This window comes from Penaeus vannamei, chromosome 37 (genome assembly GCF_042767895.1).
Source record: "Penaeus vannamei isolate JL-2024 chromosome 37, ASM4276789v1, whole genome shotgun sequence".
In the NCBI taxonomy this organism is placed as follows: Eukaryota; Metazoa; Arthropoda; class Malacostraca; order Decapoda; family Penaeidae; genus Penaeus; species Penaeus vannamei.
In genome coordinates, this window is record NC_091585.1 from 4,471,371 (window position 1) to 4,488,870 (window position 17,500).

Sequence of the window (17,500 nt, forward strand, 5' to 3'; positions counted from 1 at the left end):
CTCTATCCCCTTTCCTACAGCTCTTCACCTCCTTCGTATCTCCTTTTCCTCTACTTTTCTCCACCATTCTTCCCTTCTCCCCTTTTCTCTAGTGACCTGCTCCCTCGCTGCTCGCCCCTCGCAGACCGCAAAAGCCATGTGTTGCTTATTTCACAAGTACTTCAACCTGCCCTGTGCCCGACACTGACGGAGTGACCGTAGAACACGCTAATCTGACCCTTATTACTCTCATACATTTTCCATGCATCTATTCTGTTGTCTTCATGTATAAATATGCCATGTTTATACTCAAAATGTTTCTTATAAAATGCTTATTCTGAATCACGATGCCTGTACCTGATTTTACCATTGATATCCAAATGTTCCATGTTTCATGTAGAGTCAGCCAGTCTGTCCCATAACCACAATGTTTGGATTGTAAAAACATGCCCACTTTACGTCAACCATACCCTTGCTCCTCTCCACGAAACGGTCATGCGAACCGATGTTTCTGAATTTATGTTCATCCATATTCTTTCATGTTTTTTCCATTATATATTGTCTCAAAACTTCGTCCATGGCAATTCCTGTGCCATCTACCTCAGACCGCTCGCCCTCGCCGGCTCGGCAAGACGCGCTCCCGCCTTGCCCTCTGTGCCAGCTACCCGGAATAAAGACAAGAAAACTGCGACGAGTCTAACTTCAGACCAACATCTTCAGAGTCTCGGTCCCTTCCTTACTTACTGCCTTGCCGCTTCAGCCACGCTCTGCCACACAACAGGAACAAGAAGTAATGGTAGCGGGTGGGACGCCATCTTCCGCCCACTTATGTATTACATTTTCCTTCTTTCCTTCCCCCTGTCTCCCCTTCTAGTCTCCGCCTCGTCCGTATCTCTTCTTCCTCTACTTTTCTTCGCCGTTCTTCCCTTCTCTCCTTCTCCCTGCCTCCCCTTCTCGTCTCCTCCTCCTCCTCCTCCCCCTTCTCGCCGTCGTCGTCGTCGTCGTCTTCTTCTTCTCCTCCTTCCTCCACCCTCCCTCCCTCCCTCCCTCCCTCCCTCCCTCCCTCCCTCCTCCCTCCTCCTCCTCCTCCTCCTCCTCCTCCTCCTCCTCCTCCTCCTCCTCCTCCTCCTCCTCCTCCTCCTCCTCCTCCTCCTCCTCCTCCTCCTCCTCCCCCTCCCCCTCCCCCTCCCTTTTCGCATTCACATAATGTCCTGCCAACCCTCCGTTGAATTACAGATGTCGCAGATTTCACACTTTTTTGCACCGTTGGCAGGGGGGGAGGGGGAGGTCAGCAAGGTCTATATTCCCTTATTCCTTCGCTCCCAAGCCCCTCCCTATCGCTGTATTCTGAACACGTCGCTAATGGCCTTAGATGTTGACGTGGCAGAAAATAAATAAATAAATAATAAATAAATAAATAAATAAGTAAATAAATACATGGGCGTGGCAGAGGCGCCCGGGGAGGGGGGAGGGGGGAGAGGGAGGGGGGAGGGAGGAGGAGAAGGAGGAGGAGGAGGAAGGGAGGAGGAGGAGGAGGAGGAGGAGAAGGAGAAAGAGGAGGAAGGGGGAAGGAGGAGGAGAGGGAGGGAGGGGGAAGGAGGAGGAGAGGGAGGGAGGAGGGAAGAGGACGAGGAGGGGAGGGGGGGAGGAGGAGGGGGAGTATAACGTACTGCACAGTCCTGCAATCGCAACGTAGCACACAAGCCCAACACCACGTGAGTGCTTCCTCGCAGGGCCTGCCCACGCGGGGAGTGGGCCCAGCCGCCGCCACGCCCGAGGTCAAGGGGCACTTCAGCTGACCGACCTTGACCCAAGCCCCCACTCACTCCAGCTCGCTCACTAGGACGCTCACCCTCCAAGACCCTGCACTCGTGTTATGGCTACAAGTGTTACTTAACCGATGAAGAGCCACATCAGTGTTTCAATGCTGGCCGCCCGTATTCATCCATAGAGGAGGTTTAGAACCTTTTACAGGAAGGAGAAAGGGGAGGAGTAGGAGGGGGGAGGAAAAGGAGGAAGAGGAGGAGGAGGAGGAGGAGGAAAAGGAGGAGGAGGAGGAGGAGGAGGAAAAGGAGGAGGAGGAGGAGGAGGAGGAGGAGGAAAAGGAGGAGTGCCCCTGGAGGAGGAGGAGGAGGAGGGGGGGGGATGTGTGAGGAGGAGGAGGAGGAGGAGGAAGAGAAGAAGAAAGAGGAGGAAGAGGAGGAGAAGAAGAAGAGAGAAAAAAGGAAATGGAAAAGGAGGAAGATAGGGGGAGCGTCCTGCCATGCCCTCCTAAGCCATCAATCGTGACTACATGAATGACGGTAAAATAGACACATCGCAATGAAAGAATAAAAAAAAAACAACGAACAAGCACAAAATACCTAACCAAAAAAAAAAAAAAAAAAAACACGACGGACGGTGAACACTGAACCCTCACAAAACACGCCAGCTCATCTGCCTTTCGTTATGAGGCTGGAAAGTAGACGGGTTTTGGGGAAGGAGCGGCGAGGCGAGAGGGGAGGAGGGCGTGGAGGGGTCAAAGAAAGCTCTCCCTCTGTCATGTGGCAAGACTGTCCTCAACCCAGACAGTGAGGGATGGGGGAGGGGAGGGGAAGGGAGAGGGAGAGGGAGGGGGGGGTGGGGGAGGGAGAGAGGGAAGGGTGAGGGGATAGGGAAAGGGAGGAAATGGAAGGGGGGTGGGGGGAGGGAGGGAGGGAGAGGGAGAAGGAGAGGGAAGGGGGGTGGGAGAGGGAGAGGGAAAGGGAGGGAGGGAGGGAGGGAGGGAAGGAGAGAGGGGAAGAGAGGGAGAGAGAGAGAGAGAGAGAGAGAGAGAGAGAGAGAGAGAGAGAGAGAGAGAGAGAGAGAGAGAGAGAGAGAGAGAGAGAGAGAGAGAGAGAGAGAGAGAGCCAGCCTCAGAGACAAGAGAAAACGTATATAGAAAACGTTCCCACAAAAAATAAGATCAAAAAGGCCAACAAACGTAAAGACGCAGCCTCATACACCAAGTCCAAAGTGTCCCCGCAGTGTAAACAAGGTCAAAACAAGGTCAGCGAAGATACACAGCTTCCCCCTCCCCCCCTTTGACCCGACGCCAGGCAGGGGAGTGCGGGAGAGTGACCCCTGACCCGCGCCGCCCTGGAATGACTAACCTATTTTCCGAGATTATCAACGGCGGGAAGCGGACAGGTTGCAGCCTGCCAGGATTGCGTTGTTTTGGGGTTTTGCAGGATTTTATTAGTTTATTAGTTTATTAATTAATGAATCTATTTATTCATTTACTTATTTATCTATTATTATCTTTCTTTGTTACTCTTTTTTTCTTTTCTTTTTTACCGTTCGATGTGTTAGTGTTTCGCACGCACGCACGCACGCACGCACACACACACACACACACGCACACACACACACACACACACACACACACACACACACACACACACACACACACACACACACACACACACACACACACACACACACACGCACGCACGCACACACACATACGAGTATATATATACGCCATCACCCCCCCACCCCCCACCCCAGCTTGCTTACATGGTATACCAAAGATGACGTAATGAATAATAAAAGTCCTACCGTAGAGGACAGAAGACCGTTCTCTTCGGCGCGTAAGTGAAATGGCTGCAACAAATTAACGAGCGATTTGAATACAGACACGTTAGACTCGAGACAATGCCGAGGGGGGGGAGACTAAAAGTTTCATTAGAATCCAAACTGAGCCAATACACGTACAGAATAAAGTAAACAAAAAAAGTAATAATTCACAAAACAAACAAAAACACCCCACTCCCCCCTCTCTCTCCGAATCAGCCATACAACGACGAATCAGAAATTAGGTTAGTAGTGCCTTCTCCCATAGGCCTACACATTACGTAACATTCCGTGAGGGTTTCAGCCATTACGTCTACATAAAAAAAAGCCACTTACCGCTATGCTTCGTTCACCTCCCCACTTGACCAACTCCCCCCCACCCTCCCATCCCCACCCGCTCTTATTTAAGCTACGGCAGGATAACTGAGACACTCCAGGGGGCGGTACCGAGCACCTATCCACGAGGGGAGCCTATGAAAAGGACACGCCCTCAGCACCCTGGACAGAGACACACAGGCGCGGCGTAAAATCCCTAAAAGCTAAGACCCCTTTTATTTATCTGCAATAAGACCTAAACCCCAAAAGCTAAGACCCCTTTTATTTATCTCCAATAAGACCTAAACCCCCAAAGTTAAGACCCCTTTTATTTATCTGCAATAAGACCTAAACCCCAAAAGCTAAGACCCCTTTTATTTATCTGCAATAAGACCTAAACCCCAAAAGCTAAGACCCCTTTTATTTATCTGCAATAAGACCTAAACCCCCAAAGCTAAGACCCCTTTTATTTATCTGCAATAAGACCTAAACCCCCAAAGTTAAGACCCCTTTTATTTATCTGCAATAAGACCTAAACCCCCAAAGTTAAGACCCCTTTTATTTATCTGCAATAAGACCTAAACCCCCAAAGCTAAGACCCCTTTTATTTATCTGCAATAAGACCTAAACCCCAAAAGCTAAGACCCCTTTTATTTATCTGCAATAAGACCTAAACCCCCAAAGTTAAGACCCCTTTTATTTATCTGCAATAAGACCTAAACCCCAAAAGCTAAGACCCCTTTTATTTATCTGCAATAAGACCTAAACCCCAAAAGCTAAGACCCCTTTTATTTATCTGCAATAAGACCTAAACCCCAAAAGCTAAGACCCCTTTTATTTATCTGCAATAAGACCTAAACCCCAAAAGCTAAGACCCCTTTTATTTATCTGCAATAAGACCTAAACCCCAAAAGCTAAGACCCCTTTTATTTATCTGCAATAAGACCTAAACCCCAAAAGCTAAGACCCCTTTTATTTATCTGCAATAAGACCTAAACCCCAAAAGCTAAGACCCCTTTTATTTACCTGCAATAAGACCTAAACCCCAAAAGCTAAGACCCCTTTTATTTATCTGCAATAAGAGCTAAACCCCCAAAGCTAAGACCCCTTTTATTTATCTGCAATAAGACCTAAACCCCCAAAGTTAAGACCCCTTTTATTTATCTCCAATAAGACCTAAACCCCCAAAGCTAAGACCCCTTTTATTTATCTGCAATAAGAGCTAAACCCCCAAAGCTAAGACCCCTTTTATTTACCTGCAATAAGACCTAAACCCCAAAAGCTAAGACCCCTTTTATCTATCTACAATAAAAGCTAAAGCCCCAAAGCTAAGACCCCTTTTATTTACCTGCAATAAGACCTAAACCCCCAAAGCTAAGACCCCTTTTATTTATCTGCAATAAGAGCTAAACCCCAAAAGCTAAGACCCCTTTTATTTATCTGCAATAAGAGCTAAACCCCCAAAGCTAAGACCCCTTTTATTTACCTGCAATAAGACCTAAACCCCCAAAGCTAAGACCCCTTTTATTTATCTCCAATAAGACCTAAACCCCAAAAGCTAAGACCCCTTTTATTTATCTGCAATAAGAGCTAAACCCCCAAAGCTAAGACCCCTTTTATTTACCTGCAATAAGACCTAAACCCCAAAAGCTAAGACCCCTTTTATTTATCTGCAATAAGACCTAAACCCCCAAAGCTAAGACCCCTTTTATTTATCTGCAATAAGAGCTAAACCCCAAAAGCTAAGACCCCTTTTATTTACCTGCAATAAGACCTAAACCCCCAAAGCTAAGACCCCTTTTATTTATCTGCATTAAGAGCTAAACCCCCAAAGTTAAGACCCCTTTTATTTATCTGCAATAAGACCTAAACCCCAAAAGCTAAGACCCCTTTTATTTATCTGCAATAAGAGTTAAACCCCCAAAGCTAAGACCCCTTTTATTTATCTGCAATAAGACCTAAACCCCCAAAGCTAAGACCCCTTTTATTTATCTGCAATAAGACCTAAACCCCAAAAGCTAAGACCCCTTTTATTTACCTGCAATAAGAGCTAAACCCCAAAAGCTAAGACCCCTTTTATTTATCTGCAATAAGACCTAAACCCCCAAAGCTAAGACCCCTTTTATTTATCTGCAATAAGAGTTAAACCCCCAAAGCTAAGACCCCTTTTATTTATCTGCAATAAGACCTAAACCCCCAAAGCTAAGACCCCTTTTATTTATCTGCAATAAGACCTAAACCCCAAAAGCTAAGACCCCTTTTATTTATCTGCAATAAGAGCTAAACCCCAAAAGCTAAGACCCCTTTTATTTATCTGCAATAAGAGCTAAACCCCAAAAGCTAAGACCCCTTTTATTTATCTGCAATAAGAGCTAAACCCCAAAAGCTAAGACCCCTTTTATTTATCTGCAATAAGACCTAAACCCCCAAAGTTAAGACCCCTTTTATTTATCTGCAATAAGACCTAAACCCCAAAAGCTAAGACCCCTTTTATTTATCTGCAATAAGAGCTAAACCCCAAAAGCTAAGACCCCTTTTATTTACCTGCAATAAGACCTAAACCCCCAAAGCTAAGACCCCTTTTATTTATCTGCAATAAGAGCTAAACCCCAAAAGCTAAGACCCCTTTTATTTATCTCCAATAAGAGCTAAACCCCAAAAGCTAAGACCCCTTTTATTTACCTGCAATAAGACCTAAACCCCCAAAGCTAAGACCCCTTTTATTTATCTGCAATAAGACCTAAACCCCAAAAGCTAAGACCCCTTTTATTTACCTGCAATAAGACCTAAACCCCCAAAGCTAAGACCCCTTTTATTTATCTGCAATAAGACCTAAACCCCAAAAGCTAAGACCCCTTTTATTTATCTGCAATAAGACCTAAACCCCAAAAGCTAAGACCCCTTTTATTTATCTGCAATAAGACCTAAACCCCAAAAGCTAAGACCCCTTTTATTTATCTGCAATAAGACCTAAACCCCAAAAGCTAAGACCCCTTTTATTTATCTGCAATAAGACCTAAACCCCAAAAGCTAAGACCCCTTTTATTTATCTGCAATAAGACCTAAACCCCAAAAGCTAAGACCCCTTTTATTTATCTGCAATAAGAGCTAAACCCCAAAAGCTAAGACCCCTTTTATTTATCTGCAATAAGACCTAAACCCCCAAAGTTAAGACTCCTTTTATTTATCTGCAATAAGAGCTAAACCCCCAAAGCTAAGACCCCTTTTATTTATCTGCAATAAGACCTAAACCCCCAAAGCTAAGACCCCTTTTATTTATCTGCAATAAGACCTAAACCCCCAAAGCTAAGACCCCTTTTATTTATCTGCAATAAGACCTAAACCCCCAAAGTTAAGACCCCTTTTATTTATCTGCAATAAGAGCTAAACCCCCAAAGCTAAGACCCCTTTTATTTATCTGCAATAAGAGCTAAACCCCCAAAGCTAAGACCCCTTTTATTTATCTGCAATAAGACCTAAACCCCCAAAGTTAAGACCCCTTTTATTTATCTCCAATAAGACCTAAACCCCCAAAGTTAAGACCCCTTTCATTTATCTGCAATAAGCCCTAATCCCCCAAAGCTAAGACCCCTTTTATTTATCTGCAATAAGAGCTAAACCCCCAAAGCTAAGACCCCTTTTATTTATCTGCAATAAGAGCTAAACCCCCAAAGCTAAGACCCCTTTTATTTATCTGCAATAAGACCTAAACCCCCAAAGTTAAGACCCCTTTTATTTATCTGCAATAAGACCTAAACCCCAAAAGCTAAGACCCCTTTCATTTATCTGCAATAAGAGTTAAACCCCCAAAGCTAAGACCCCTTTTATTTATCTGCAATAAGAGCTAAACCCCCAAAGTTAAGACCCCTTTCATTTATCTGCAATAAGAGTTAAACCCCCAAAGCTAAGACCCCTTTTATTTATCTGCAATAAGAGCTAAACCCCCAAAGCTAAGACCCCTTTTATTTATCTGCAATAAGAGTTAAACCCCCAAAGCTAAGACCCCTTTCATTTATCTGCAATAAGACCTAAACCCCAAAAGCTAAGACCCCTTTTATTTACCTGCAATAAGACCTAAACCCCCAAAGCTAAGACCCCTTTTATTTATCTGCAATAAGACCTAAACCCCAAAAGCTAAGACCCCTTTTATTTATCTGCAATAAGACCTAAACCCCAAAAGCTAAGACCCCTTTTATTTATCTGCAATAAGACCTAAACCCCAAAAGCTAAGACCCCTTTTATTTATCTGCAATAAGACCTAAACCCCAAAAGCTAAGACCCCTTTTATTTATCTGCAATAAGACCTAAACCCCAAAAGCTAAGACCCCTTTTATTTATCTGCAATAAGACCTAAACCCCAAAAGCTAAGACCCCTTTTATTTATCTGCAATAAGAGCTAAACCCCAAAAGCTAAGACCCCTTTTATTTATCTGCAATAAGACCTAAACCCCCAAAGTTAAGACTCCTTTTATTTATCTGCAATAAGAGCTAAACCCCCAAAGCTAAGACCCCTTTTATTTATCTGCAATAAGACCTAAACCCCCAAAGCTAAGACCCCTTTTATTTATCTGCAATAAGACCTAAACCCCCAAAGCTAAGACCCCTTTTATTTATCTGCAATAAGACCTAAACCCCCAAAGTTAAGACCCCTTTTATTTATCTGCAATAAGAGCTAAACCCCCAAAGCTAAGACCCCTTTTATTTATCTGCAATAAGAGCTAAACCCCCAAAGCTAAGACCCCTTTTATTTATCTGCAATAAGACCTAAACCCCCAAAGTTAAGACCCCTTTTATTTATCTCCAATAAGACCTAAACCCCCAAAGCTAAGACCCCTTTCATTTATCTGCAATAAGCCCTAATCCCCCAAAGCTAAGACCCCTTTTATTTATCTGCAATAAGAGCTAAACCCCCAAAGCTAAGACCCCTTTTATTTATCTGCAATAAGACCTAAACCCCCAAAGCTAAGACCCCTTTTATTTATCTGCAATAAGACCTAAACCCCCAAAGTTAAGACCCCTTTTATTTATCTGCAATAAGACCTAAACCCCAAAAGCTAAGACCCCTTTCATTTATCTGCAATAAGAGTTAAACCCCCAAAGCTAAGACCCCTTTTATTTATCTGCAATAAGAGCTAAACCCCCAAAGTTAAGACCCCTTTCATTTATCTGCAATAAGAGTTAAACCCCCAAAGCTAAGACCCCTTTTATTTATCTGCAATAAGAGCTAAACCCCCAAAGCTAAGACCCCTTTTATTTATCTGCAATAAGAGTTAAACCCCCAAAGCTAAGACCCCTTTCATTTATCTGCAATAAGAGCTAAACCCCCAAAGCTAAGACCCCTGTTTATTTATCTGCACCAAGACCGAAAACAAAATGCTATGGCCTCTTACGCACTCAGACCTCCCTGATGGCGAACACACACTCTCCCTGATTCTCTGAAGTTCCTGAGGATTATGAGACCACACAAAAAAGTCCAATTTTTAAGATATTGTACGATAAATATCAATATTACTGTGTGTGTGTGTGTGTGTGTGTGTGTGTGTGTGTGTGTGTGTGTGTGTGTGTGTGTGTGTGTGTGTGTGTGTGTGTGTGTGTGTGTGTGTGTGTGTGTGTGTGTGTGTGTGTGTGTGTGTGTGTGTGTGTGTGTGTGTGTGTGTGTGTGTGTGTGTGTGTGTGTGCGCGTGCGAGCGCGCGCGTGTGTGTGTGAGCGTGTACGTGTAACTATCACCACAAGCGAACGAAAAAAAAAATACAACGAACTGCCGCAGTTCTCCCCTAACCCTGAACCCTGCCCTCTGAACTTGACCGAGACTCCCACCGCCGCCAATTTCTCCTAAATTGTCGCCGCCCATAGTCCTCGGCGTCCCCTTCCCTCCTCTGCTACAGACAGCCACCACCGCCAAGTCTTTCCCAAGGACATTTTCCTTTGGTATATGTTTACGGCCTATTTTTTTAAACTGAATTTTGTTTAGGATCCAGTTGCCACTTTTCTTCTGTCAAACTGATATCTTAATAACTCGGTCATTTTTGTATAATATCGTTTTCCTTTTTTTGTTGTTGTTACTAATTTGGTTCTCTCGTTCACATACACTGGCGAAAGAAACCATGGGGTATTGTGAAAATCTTTTATTCTCTTTCGTATCCTTTATTACTGTTTCTCTCTCTCTCTTTTGTGTCATCATACTTAAATGTATTTGACGTCCTTTATCACTGTTTCCTTCTTTCTCTTCTACATCATCATAATCTATTAATCTCTTTCGTCTTGTTATTACTCTTTGTTTCTCGTGTGTGTCCTCTTTTTTCATTCTTTTTATTCTTTTTTGTGCTTTCATATCCATTATGTCAGTATTTCGGACAATGTTCCTTACCTTTGCCAAACTAGCATTCAAACACGAACCAGCTCGGATACTGACTTTTTTTCCTCAATAAACCAATCTTTATAATCCGTTCTTATCGTTATTCGGACCCCAACGTCTGCATAGCCCATGTTTGTGAAGATATCACCCTCAACAGTGACACAGCCCACATACACTTCGATTCCATTTCTCAAAACTCGTTCTGATCAAATGCCAAAGAGGAGAGGTCACAGTATGCCCCCTTGTCTGACTCCCATGCTCTTCTTCACACGGATCAGTTAGACTACGAGTTGGTCTAACTACAACCTCATACGTGTTTCTGACAAATTCGACATTACACGCTGAATATACAATCTCATAGTCTCCCAGAGAACCTCGCGCGATACCAAAAGCTTTCTCGTGATCAATACAAAACACAAATAAACATTTTGTCAATATTTTTTTTCTACAATCATTGTCGGATTTAGCATTTGATTGCTCGTTCTTCTTCCAGTCCTGAACCCTCGCTAAATTTTCACTCAGACAACAATCATTTTCAGCAATTTTCTCTACCATAGTGGCTGATAACCAAGACTCTGATAAGCACCGTAGTTCTATTGCTGTATATCACCAATCTAGAGAAAGTAACGAACACTGATTTGACCCAACTTCGAGGCCATTCTTTCTTCGTCCAAATTCCAGTAAAAAAAAAAGTGGTTTTTGAAATGAAGTAGTAAAAAAAAAAGTTTTTCAAGTGTAGTAAAAAAAAAAAAAGGGTTTTGACATGTAGTAAAAAATGAAATAAACTAGTAACAAAAATTGAAGCGAAGTAGTAAAAAAGAAGTTTTTGAAATGAATTAGCGAGTTTTACCTCACCAAAACGGAATGAATACAGCGGCCACTTCGTCATAACCAAGATTTTCGTCGTTCTCGAGCTCCAAAATGATTCAAAGTCCATAAATTGGTGGTGGCTCTTCAGTCGCCAGTTTGTCTATATCCGTAGGTACTGCTGTCATTTTTTTTCTATTCTTGTTAGTGGTGTAGCCAAACTGCTTCCAATTTTCTTTGGCTTCCTCCCTTTCAGATGGAACGTTACAATTGTCATTTTCTATTGTTTAAGTTGTTCGTCTGCACGCACGCATTCTCGCGAGCACACACACGTACGCGCACACAATGACACACACCTACACAAACCTACAGCCCCCCCCACACACACACATACATTCACGCCCCTCCACACCCCTCTCACACACACACACACACACACACGCACACACCTACACACACACACACCTACACAAACCTACAGCCCCCCCACACCCCTCTCTCTCTCACACACACACACCTACACACCTACACACCTACACACACACACACACACACACACACACACACACACACACACACACACACACACACACACACACACACACACACACACACACAAACCTACAGCCCCCCCCCCCCCACACACACACACATACATTCACCCCACACACCCAGACACACACACACACCTAACGTCTATATCCCCCTCCCCCCCCCCCCTTCCCTTTCCCTCATTACCCCATTATTCGTCGGCCACAAAGTCGGGAAGAGCGAATCCCCCGCGAGGGTTCCCGGCGCCGCGGGGGCTCGCCAATTGGACGGACAGGTATTCCGTCGCGTATAAGGGGAGAGGCTGTAAGGGGATGGGGGGGGGGGGATACGAGTCCTTCGGGGGAGAGGGGGGGATACGAGTCTTTGGGGGGGGGGGGGTCCTTCGCTCTTTCTTCTGGCGTTTCATTCAATTCTCTGTTGGTTGTTTTCTGTTTTTTTTTCTCTCTTTCTCTTTAGATGTTCATCTTTCTCTTTGTTCATTTTTTTATGCATCTCGTCTTTTCTCTTCTCTTCTCTCTTTTTTAATTTTTTTTTCTCGCCTTTTATTTTATTCTAAATATACATACATTTCTTTCTGTTGTTTTCTTTTCTTTTCTATTTTTCTTTAACCTTCTCCTCCTCTCATATCATTTCTTCTCTTCACTTGATCTCACTTCACTTCACTTCACGTCACATCAAATCACTTCACACTTTCCCTTCTCTTCTCTCCTCTTCTTTTTCTTTTTTTCTCTTCACATCACTTCACATCACTTTCCCTTTTCTCTCCTCCTCTCCTCTCCTTCCCTCTTCCCCTCCCCTCCTCTCCTCTCCTTCCCTCTTCCCCTCTCCTCCTCCTCTCCTTCCCTCTTCCCCGCCTCTCCTCTCCTTCCCTCATCCCCTCTCTTCCTTCCCTCTTCCCCTCTCTTCCTCCTCTCCACCCCTCCTCTCCTTCCCTCTTCCCCTCCTCTCCTCTCCTTCCCTCTTTCCCTCCCCTCCCCTCCCCTCCATGCTCCTCCTCCCTCCGCTCCCCTCCCCTCCCCCCCCCTCCCTCCCCTCCCCTCCTCTCCTCTTCCCCTCCCCTCCCCTCCCCTCCCCTCCTCTCCTTTTCCCCTCCCCTCCCTCCCTCTCTCAATCCACTTTATCCATCCTCCTACGAAACTTAATACCCTAAAAATCCCCCGCCGACATAACAGCCTTAGAAAATATCCACGTTATCGAAATATCTTAAAAAAAAAAAAAAAAAAAAAAAAAAAAAAAAAAAATAAGGGATCTGCTTCCAATATTTTCCACCAATGGAAATTCGATACACCCGCCTTGGCCCTGCCTCTTGCGGGTAGATCCCCTAAGAGAATATAAGATAGGATAGGACGTGTGAGATAAGATAAGAAAGATGAGTAAGTTGAGGAGAGTGATGGTCAGGATGAGCTGTTCGAGTAAAATTGGACGAACGAATAATAAGCACAGACAACCTTGGACGAGTAAGTTGAGGAGAGTGATGGTCAGGATGAACTGTTCGAGTAAAATATGACGAAAAAATAATAAGCACAGACAACCTTGGACAAAATAAGCAAGGTAGGATATACAAGATAAGGCAAATTAAGGATTATAAGACAACATATCTAAGATAAGACATAGTAAGATCGTAGAAAAAAAAATATAAAAGATGGGATAAACAAGATAAGTCAGGAAGAAAAAAGAGAAAAGTATCACCAGCATATGCCAACATAACTTATAAAATGTTGGTACTTATCTCTATGCTGACATTCCTTCTCCGACAACCACGCAGCAAATAGTAGCTGACACTCTTACAATAGCCCTGGTGCTCTCGGTGGGGCTAAGTCCAAGGAAATGATAGTGAGTCGGTCTCGAACGCAGTTGCCTCAGCATCCAAGTCGGCGGATTAATGGAGTCTTAATCACTTCAGTGGATATTCCGAAGCTCTTAGGTGAAACCCTTGATTCAAAGCTTACATCTGAATTGCAAATTAGGAACGTGGCCCGGGCAATTTCATCAAAGTTGGGCATTATTCGCAAGAGCAAGAAGGTTTACGAAGATGAAAACATTACTCGCAGCTGCTTCTTCTCTTTCATTCTGCCTCATTTTGAGTACTGTTCTCCTGTATGTTTATCTGCTCCAGAGTCACTTGTGACTGCTTGATCGTTCTTTTAATTCCATTAAATTTCTCCTGTCTGACTTTGATGTGGACACAGGGCATCGTAGAGATATTGGGAGCCTTTCAGTTTTATACGGGAATGTAACCGATAATTCACATCCCTCCATAAGTCTTGACCCGATTCTTATCAACCTGCAAGAGTTACCAGAAGTTCTATGACCCTCAATCCAATCACATTTGCTGCAAGTCGATCGTCTACAAATTAGTTTTCTAAATGCTTTTTTACCGCTATTTGTAGGCTTTGGAATAGATTGCTTTCAGAGATTGCAACTTTTCCGACTCTTGGTAAGCTTCAAAGATCAACTAATATGCTTTATTACATGAACAGCTGATGAATTTCTGTCTACTCTTTCTTTCTGACACTGACGCCTTTGGTGGTATAATTCTCGAATCTTCTCAGCGTGGCTCTTTCTATGGCTTATAATAATAATGACAACAATGAATAAGATAATGCAAGTTTCACTAAGATAAGACAATTAAAGTAAGTCAGACAAGACAAGATAAAGACAACACAAGTCAGATAATCCAGACAAGACATGCAAGACGTCAGATATGGGCAAGACATGACATAAAGTACAAGACATTCAATATTACCTTGGGAGATTCAGACTTCTTAAACACGACGCGTTCCCTCTGCTCATTCTGCAAGTGAAAAGATCTCGTAAATAAAATAAATAGCAGTAACGAAGACAATCATAACAACAATTACAGCTATACTAACTATATGATTGAAACTATAAAGGCAACAATAATAATAATAATAATAATAATAATAATAATAATAATAATAATAATAATAATAACAATTATTATTACAACAATAATAATAACGATAACAATAATAATAATAATAATAATAATAATAATAAAAATTATTTCACATTTAAATTAAAATGGGTTTCTCATGCGCTTCTAGATTTTCACGAGACCGTTGAGCGATGTTGCCAAGTCGCCAAAATGTTACGACTTCATTTTTATTATATTAAAATTTAGTGTTTAGTAGTAGATAGATTATCAGTTTTATGTTTTCTGCAATGACTCCTGGACTGAACGCCTTGTATAGAAAAGGAGATAATGTTCGAGAATGACATCTCCAACTCGGGAGCGTCGGTTCGCTTCAGAACAGGGTTGGCTTCCCCAGAGACAGGAAGGAGAGAGATCGAACAAGTTGGTGGTTGTATTTCTGTGGGCAAACGCAGTGATTGGGGGTGATTACAATACCTGGTTTAGTAAGGGGAAGCCCTAGAGATTGTAATGTGATTCTCAGAACGGCGTGGGCTTCCCCAGGGGCAGAGACAGGTTCTGAGCCAGAAAGAGCAGCAGACGTCAACCATCCCAGCCTACCATATTGTGGCATCCCCCAGGACTGAGAAGAGAGTGAGATTGGACTGAATGTTGCTAAGAGTTCGCCGTAGACTACAGTTGTCATGTCATTAAGAGGTGACAAATGAACGGTTGCCTTTCAGAGGCCTGTGTATTTATTTTTGTTTTATTTGATACATGTTAAATTGCAGTGTCCAACTATTTCCCCGAGTCCAGACAATCATTCAACGGTAGTCTCTTTTTAGTTTCCTTTATTCTTGGAGGGGTGTACCTTCCCGTGAAACATATTTTGTAAGAATTCAGTCATAGTGATCCTCTAGCAAAGACCAGTGGAGGTAAATCCTTTTCTTTTAAGTAAATCTTCGTTTCTTTGAAATTCGTCATTTTTTGTGATATAATGGGCTATTTGTTAATAAATTTCATAGAATATTATTTTTTCCCCCCTGAGCCAAGCAAACTAGGTTATGGTCTACCATACTAACTTCACTGCCACGTCATTATCATGTTATTAATTGTTTGTGGGTTTTCGCCCTTAGAATTGAGACACAAGTGGTGGCAGCGATACCAAAGCTTTCTTGTCAATTTAAAAGAAATTAGTGTGTAAAAACGTCAGTACCAGATTTAAATATGATTGAAAAATTGTTAAACTAATACATGTCTAAACTGAACCCATCATATAGTGGTGGCTGTTAAGGGAAGGATCTGACATATGGTGACAACGGTCCGACAATAATAATGATAATAATAATAACAATAATAATTATTCCAAAAATAATAATAATAATAATAACAATAACAATAATAATAATAACAATAATGGCAATAATAACAACAATAATGGCAATAATAACAATAATAATAATAATGATAATAATAATAATAATAATAATAATAATAAATAATAACAATATTAATAATAATAATAATAATAATAATAATAATGACGATGATGATGATAATAATAATAATAATAATAATAATAATAATAATAATAATAATGACGATGATGATGATAATAACAATAATAATAATAATAAGTAGCAGCCGTCGCAATAGCTACAGCAGCAGCAATACTCCCCCTAAACTCGAGAACGAAAAAGTCACATTCCCACGACACTGAAGATTTTTCCCACAACTCAACTTTTTGCCCATTCATGTTCTGGAAAATGCCGAGTGCACTTCGTCAACCTAGAATGAAAGGAACATACTCATGACGATGTTATTAGCATTGCAGCTGCGCAACATATGAGGCATATCCTTTTCCCAGCACACATTCACTGGCATATTTACACATTGTGATGGTTCCAACAGGTGCTGAATAAAATGCAGGCAGAGTTTCGACCGGCTTATTCTAGGCTAGCCAGACGCAGTGCTTCACCTGCGAAAAGCACCGCCGTAATAGCCCGCACGCGCCTCTCGCTGGAATAACACCTGAATAGTACTTGGTATAGCATTTCTCACCGCGCATAGTACCTGGTATAGCATTTCTCACCGCGCATAATACCTGGTATAGCATTTATCACCGCGCATAGTACCTGGTATAGCATTTATCACCGCGCATAGTACCTGGTATAGCATTTCTCACCGCGCATAATACCTGGTATAGCATTTATCACCGCGCATAGTACCTGGTATAGCATTTATCACCGCGCATAGTACCTGGTATAGCATTTCTCACCGCGCATAGTACCTGGTATAGCATTTCTCACCGCGCATAATACCTGGTATAGCATTTCTCACCGCGCATAGTACCTGGTATAGCATTTCTCACCGCGCATAATACCTGGTATAGCATTTCTCACCGCGCATAATACCTGGTATAGCATTTCTCACCGCGCATAGTACCTGGTATAGCATTTCTCACCGCGCATAATACCTGGTATAGCATTTCTCACCGCGCATAGTACCTGGTATAGCATTTCTCACCGCGCATAGTACCTGGTATAGCATTTCTCACCGCGCATAGTACCTGGTATCGCATTTCTCACCGCGCATAGTACCTGGTATAGCATTTCTCACGGCGCATAATACCTGGTATAGCATTTCTCACCGCGCATAGTACCTGGTATAGCATTTCTCACGGCGCATAATACCTGGTATAGCATTTCTCACCGCGCATAGTACCTGGTATAGCATTTCTCACCGCGCATAATACCTGGTATAGCATTTCTCACCGCGCATAGTACCTGGTATAGCATTTCTCACCGCGCATAGTACCTGGTATAGCATTTCTCACCGCGCATAGTACCTGGTATAGCATTTCTCACCGCGCATAGTACCTGGTATAGCATTTCTCACCGCGCATAGTACCTGGTATAGCATTTCTCACCGCGCATAGTACCTGGTATAGCATTTCTCACCGCGCATAGTACCTGGTATAGCATTTCTCACCGCGCATAGTACCTGGTATAGCATTTCTCAC

General features: G+C 42.9%; 1 protein-coding gene across 1 annotated transcript in view; it reads right to left on the reverse strand.

Annotated features, from left to right (window-relative positions):
* The window catches only part of LOC113803344 (uncharacterized), a 301,578-nt gene that overhangs the window by 195,936 nt on the left and 88,142 nt on the right, over positions 1–17,500 (reverse strand). The window contains exon 3 of the mRNA XM_070115615.1: positions 14,350–14,397. The gene's annotated coding sequence lies outside the window, so the exon portion shown is untranslated. The remainder of the gene's footprint in view (positions 1–14,349; positions 14,398–17,500) is intronic.